The sequence below is a fragment of the Papio anubis genome, chromosome 19 (assembly GCF_008728515.1).
Source record: "Papio anubis isolate 15944 chromosome 19, Panubis1.0, whole genome shotgun sequence".
Lineage (NCBI taxonomy): Eukaryota > Metazoa > Chordata > Mammalia > Primates > Cercopithecidae > Papio > Papio anubis.
In genome coordinates, this window is record NC_044994.1 from 69,928,502 (window position 1) to 69,935,235 (window position 6,734).

Below are 6,734 nucleotides of genomic sequence, written 5' to 3' on the forward strand. Positions count from 1 at the left end.
TAAGCTCTACTGCCTGTGCAGAGATGGAGGTGCGGTCTCCAGTTTGCACAGTTGGGAGTCGGGCCTGAGGCAATTGCTTTTGCCAGAGCCCTTGCAAGGTTACAACTTAGTAAAACTGTTGATGAGAAAAAAATGACAATTTAACAAGAAAACAGAAAGGAATTTCCTGCTCCTCCCAGGCCATGGGTGAAAAAGTAGCAAAGGTATCTCCTGATAATTTAGAACCACAGCTCTGCATGCTTCATGGATTGGATATTTGCATTTATTCTACTAACTAGGTTAAGAAAATTTTATGATAGTTGATGCTGGGCCAGTAATAATCTCCTGTGATCAAATGAGGAAAAACCAGTAACTTTCTAAAGTACAATTGCACAACCCAGACTACAAGTAGTTGGCACAGAAACAAACAAACAAACAAACAAAAACTAGCCTCTTTAAATATGAAAATACAGCCAAAATTGAAAAACCCATTCATAACAAATAAAGCATGAGTAAGATCCCAGCAGATACAACCAGTGGTATTAAAAACACCGTAATAAGATATCCAGATAATAAAGTAATAATCAGAAGAAAAATATAAAATGACCCTGTCCAGAGAGGATTTTACTTTCATCACTTCTGTTCAACACTATAGTGCGGATTCTGGCAAGAAAAAGAGATAAAAAGCATCCATATGAGAACTTGTAGAGTCAAATTTTATTTAAAGGCAACATGATCATCTATAGAGAAAGTTGAATGGAATCTACTGAGAAACAACTAGAATTGACAAGAAAGTAAGTCAGCAAGGTTGGAATGCAAAAATCCATTGTATTTTCATATACTATCAATGAACAATTGAAAATCAAAATTTAAAATATGGTTTAAGACTGTGTCAAACATTAAGAAATATTTAGGAATAAATTTAACAAAAGATGCACAATGCCTATATACTGAAAAAAGTTTCAGGGAGAAATTAGAGAATTAAATAAATGGAGAGTTATACAATATCCATGCTTCAGAAGAGTCAATATATTTAAGATGTCAATTCTCTCCAAATTGGTCTATAGATCCAACACATTCCCAATCAAAATCTAATCACGGTTTTTGTAGAAATTGATAAGTTGATTGCAAAATTCATGTGGAAATGCATGACATCCAGAACAGCCAAAAAAACTTGTAAAAAGAACAAGTTAAAATGCCTACATTAGCTGATTTCAAGTCTTATTACAAAGCTACATTAATGAGAATGACAAGGTATTGGTTGCAAGATAGACAAGTGGATCTGTAAAACAGAACAGTTGAGCCATAAAAAACAAGAAAAATTAACTCTAAATGAATGACCTAATTCTAAATCTTTAAATGCTAATGCTTCTAGAAGAAAATGTAAGAGGAAATCTTTGCATCTTGGGTTAGGCAAATAATTTATAAATATTACACAAAAGCATGATCCATAAAATTAAAAATTGATAACATGGAACCTCCTCAAAGTTAAAAACTTCTGCTCTGAAATCCAATGCCAAAACAATTTTCTAAGCATATAGACTATGAGAATAGTTGGTAAAGAATATGTATATCCAGAAATATAAAAATTTCTCAAAGCCCAATAAAATGAAAAAAAAAAAAAAACCTGATTAAAAACTGAGCAAAAGCTTTGAACAGACATTTTATCAAGGAAGATGCACAGGTAATAGCTTGAGCACGTGAAAGCCTCCTCCGTGCAATGAGTCACCAGGTAAAAGCAAGTGAAGAGGACCCGGAGTTCCCCTCGGCCCCCTATTGAAATGGTGAAACTGGAAAGGTTGACCGTACCACGACTGAACGAGGATGGAAGGAATCAGAACTCGGGGACACTGATGGTGGGAATACAAAATGACACATCCACTTTGGAAAACAGTTTGGTAGCCTTGAAAAAAATGTCAATATATTCTACTCAACAGTATTTACCCAAGAGGCAAGGGAGCATATACCCTACTCATACCTGTGCATAAATGTTCATAGCAGTGAGGCAGCCCGGGGGCAGGGGTTCCCCACAGAATTGCCAACCAGCCTGCACCCGGGGTGGAGCACACAAGTTCACATCTTCAGCTGGGAGGAACTTCTTCTTCCTGGGTGGTACCTGGGATTTAATCTGTGGGGCAGGAAGCATGTACTAAAAGCTGAATCCTTGTTCCCCTTTTTTTCCCTTTTTGCCCAATAAATCCCATTATTCTCACCACTCAAATTGTCTGTGAGCCTAATCTTTTGTGGCCGTGTGACAAGGGCCTCGTCTTTACCTGAACTAAGAAAAAGTCCTGCAACAGCAGTTTTACCTGTAATATCCAGAAATTGGAAATGATGTAACTGTCCCTTAAGGAGCAGCATGTCTAGACAACCAAATACTGCCTAGCAACGAAAACCAAGGAGCTGCTGGTACATCAAGGACGAACCTCAAAAACGTCCTACTGAGTGACAGAAGCCAAACCATAAATGAGTACACACTTCTGTTAACTTCCTACTGCTGCCATAACAAATCACTGCACATGTAGTCACTTAAAAGCACACACATTTATTCTACAGTTGTGAAGGTCAGAAGCCCAAAGTGAGTCTCTTGCGCTAAAATCAAGGTGCTGTGGGCTGGTTCCTTCAGGGGGCTGCAGAGGGGATCTGTTTCTCTGACTTCCAGCCTCTGGAGGCCACCCACGGTGCTTGGTCCTGCTCCTGTTATCACACCTCCTTCCTTGACTCTGTCCCCATAAGGACCCTGTGATGACACTGGGTCCACCAGACAATCCAGGACACTCTCCTCCTCTCAAGGTCTTTCACTTAATCACATCTGAAAATTCCCTTCTCCATGTACAGCCAGGTATTTGCAGGTTCCAGGTAGTAGGACATGGACATCTTGGGGGGCCATGATTCCGACTATCAAAATACGATCTGATTTTATTTACATGCAATTTTAGAAAATGCAAATGAACCAATAATGAGAGAAAGCAGATCCGTGATGTCCAAAGGTTAGGGAGAAACAAGGAGGAGCAGAAGGGAGGGGGTACCCTTAGAGGTGAAAACTATGTTCACTGTCTTGACTGTAGTGATGCTTTCACAGGTGTACACATATGTCAAAACTTACCAGCCATACACTTTAAATACGTGCAGTGTACTGAATGTGAATTGCACCTCAAAAATGTAAAATAAATGTGTTCTGATATAAGACGTCATAAAATTAATAGTTAACAAAACAATATGTTTTTAGGAAAAAAAGAAAACAAAGAAACAAATAAAACTTTTAGAAATATATAATAAATTACTTAAAACTAAATTACAAATTTAATACCAAGGTTAAATATCAAATAGATCTAGCTCAAAGGAAAATTAAGAACTTTAAAATACAGCATTAAGAAATTCTGCCATGGACACAGAAGTGAAAAGACAGAAAATATTACAAGAGGTTCGTAGATGTGAATACAAGAAGGAAAAAGCTCAACAATGGCTAGTACAGGAAAAGAGAAAGAAAGGAAAAGAAATATCTAGATGCATACAGGACATAAACCTGTAGTTCAAGAAGTATAAGAAGTCCACAGAAATATACAGTAAATTCACAGCAAAATGCACAATGGTAAAACTATAGAGGCCCAAGGTCAAATATAAAATCTCAAAGTAGTCGAAAAGAGAAGCTAGCCTGCAACGAAAAACAATGAGATAAATGCTCATCCACAGAGGAAATGGGGTGAAACATAGAATAACGTCTTCAAATTTCCGAAGAAAGTTAACTTTCAAGCAATAATGTTATATACGGTAAAATAAGTGAGAGAAAAATAATACGTCTGCAAAAACCTAAGAGAATGCATTGCTCACAGACCATGATGATAGAACAGCTTAAGAGACTTCAGAAGAAAGAAAACTGAAGCTAAAAGCAATGACTGGGACTCACAAAAAGTCGTAAGTAAAGGAAAATGGAAACTATGTCAATCAAGCCAAGGAAACATTCCCTGCATAAGACAACAAGAAAAGCAATTCCTAAATTAATCAGTATCCAAACAAGTTAGGATTAAATTACCAGAAAAAAATAGCATATAATTAAAGGAGGAATTTTATTAAAACCAGAATAGTTGCTGGAGGAAAGTAAGGGCATTAATCAATGTAAAATTTTTCTAATCATAAATACGTGATAAAATGTTAATAGTATTACTAAAGATTGCCGAAGTGATTATTTGTTGTAAAAGGATAGAAATTTTAAAATGGGATAAATGTAATCATCCAAAAGAAAATGGGAAAGAATGAGAAAAAAAAAGCAAAGGAATCCAAAAGGTCAACAGAAAGCACCAAATATGAAAGTGGAAAGACGCTCAGCTGTCTTAGTGCAGCAAATGGAAATGGACTCAGCGCACCAATTGATAGGATCGACTCTCAGAGTGGATTTTTAGAGAAGTTCAGCTATATGCCATTTATAAGAGCCCTAAATAAAGCATGATAACCTAGAAAATTATATGAGAAAGAAACTTTGTATCAGGATTCTATTGTAGCTATGTTAATATCGTAGGACAGACTTTCAGTAAAGGCGTTGTTAAGGCTAAGAAGTTTCAGTCTAAAAGACCCAATAATATCTATTCAATCTACACACATCACTCAAAATATAGACATGGAAAGTAGACAGAATTATATGGAGAAGTCAGTCGAGATGAAAATCACACTACACATCGAAGTTTCCAGGATGTAGGTAGACAGTAATTCTAAGAAAACTATTTAAATGCAAACATTAAAATAACAGGAAAAATTGATTAGCTAAGCATCCAAGTGGAGAAGTTGAAATGATAAAGAGTAACTCCAAAAGGATTAAAATAAGAATGATTAATTTTTTTTTTTTTTTTTTTTTGAGATGGAGTCTCGCTCTTGTTGCCCAGGCTGGAGTGCAGTGATATGATTTTGGCTCACTGCAACCTTCGCCTTGCAGGTTCAAACGATTCTCCTGCCTCAACCTCCTGAGTAGCTGGGATTACAGGCACGTGCCACCACGCCCTGCTAATTTTGTATTTTTAGTCGAGACAGGGTTTCTCCATGTTGGTCAGGCTAGTCTCGAAAGCCCGCCCTCAGGTGATCTGCCCGCCTTGGCCTATCTCAAGAAAACGATTAACTTAAGAACAGGAATAACACAATAGGGAGCAAAAATAAAATTGGGAAGACTAATTAAACCTAGTTCTTTAGAGGAAGCAATGAAATGGGCAAGTCTGTTTAAGAAAAGTGAGAAAAGTCCTTCCAACAGATCTATGTATCTGGATTATAAAGGAGGTAGATGACTAGAGTGGGAATTATGATGACTACATGCCAATAATGTTTATAGAGAGAACTTTATAGAGAGAATTCTAACTATATGTAGAACTTTATATGTTTAAATATATACACACATATATATACACATCATACAATATCTATAAAACATCAATTTCCTATAACTTTATATATATATACACATATATGGACAAATGGGACATTAACAAAACTGACTCAAGAAAAAATAGAATGCTGATTTTCTGTGTGTTTAAAATGTTTTATACTTTAAATGTTTTAGTTATTTAAAACATTATTTTCATTGTTCAGTTCCCACCTATGAGTGAGAACATGTGGTGTTTGGTTTTCTGTTCTTGCGATAGTTTGCTGAGAATGATGATTTCCAGCTGCATCCATGTCCCTACAAAGCACATGAACTCATCCTTTTTTATGGCTGCATAGTATTCCATGGTGTATATGTGCCATATTTTCTTAATCCAGTCTGTTACTGATGGACGTTTGGGTTGGTTCCAAGTCTTTGCTATTGTGAACAGTACCACAGAACATAAAGTATAATTTAAAAAAAAAAACATTATTTTCACTTACTGTTTTAAATTATTCTTTTAAAAGAAAAGCAGAATGCTTTTGGGGAATGATGCCCAGGTGAGACACAGAGGTTGCTCCTGGGATGAGGGCAGGATGCCTCCTGAAGGGAGGTCCCATGGGCTCGGCCTGAAGGATGAGGAGGAACCAGCGAGTTCCTGGTAGAGGAGGAAAGAAAGACAGGACATGAGTCAGAAGCGGGTGGGGCTGTGCAGACCACGGGACACTGGCAACTGCAGGAGTTCTGTCTGGCAGCAGCTCTCCTGGCAGTAGAAGTTTGGAAAGATGGAACTGAAGTGTGGTTCCTCAGAGGGGCTTCACCTGCTGAGGGATTTGGGGTGTCTACGAGGCACTGGAGTGCCCACTGGGAGTTTCAGAGACAGGCCTGACGTGTCACCTCCTCCCTGCTCGGCTGGGTTCCAGTGGTCAGCATGCCCTGCTGACTGTAAATGGACTTCCTCTCTGGAAAAATGTTTATTTCCTGTGATATCACCCGGGAGCCTATAATGGAGGATTCAGGTCTCTCACTGCAATGCACAGTTCTTCCTGCTGCACTGCCCTTCCTCCTGGACCTAGCCGGGCACCTGCCTGCACAGCAGCGCAGCAAGCATCCTCCAAGCACGAGGCTGGCTCACGCCCCAAAGGGCATTTCCCTGAGCCCTTACAACAGCCCATGGGCAAGCCCCTGCTAATACCATCCTTTCTTTACCCATGAGGAGGCATTCATTTGTGACACACTCGCCCAGGGTCACACAAGAATTGCAGAGACAAAATTTTTAACCTTGACTTGCACTCCGGAGCCTGTAGGCTTGAAAACAGGATGGTCTCATTATCTTGGTATGAGATCATCACCGTGTTAAATGGGCAGTGGCTGCTGCTTCTGTAGTTTGTCTCGACAATTCTAGAGAACG